This window comes from Penaeus monodon, chromosome 22 (assembly GCF_015228065.2).
Source record: "Penaeus monodon isolate SGIC_2016 chromosome 22, NSTDA_Pmon_1, whole genome shotgun sequence".
Taxonomy (NCBI): Eukaryota; Metazoa; Arthropoda; class Malacostraca; order Decapoda; family Penaeidae; genus Penaeus; species Penaeus monodon.
Genome location: NC_051407.1, coordinates 6425215 through 6425510, shown reverse-complemented (window position 1 = coordinate 6425510; position 296 = coordinate 6425215).

Below are 296 nucleotides of genomic sequence, written 5' to 3'. Positions count from 1 at the left end.
CGACGTTTGCTTAAAATCAATCTTCAATGTAAAGTTTGCCTTGCAACGGGGAAGAGATTCGAGAGTGAGAGACAGAAGACGAAAACGTTTGTGTTTGACTTTTCAATATCGGAGGATTTAGTGAAGAGTGGTTGCGTTATGTGGATCTAAAAGGAACAAATCCTTAAAATCCTTTGAAAATAGAACGTGGAATCATGCATGGCAGAAATATATTTTGCATATCTACCTTTCTCTTCACACTAAGGTTTACTATGGTGTTCCGAGGCTTCGTTTTGGTTCGTGAAGCTCCGTTTTCA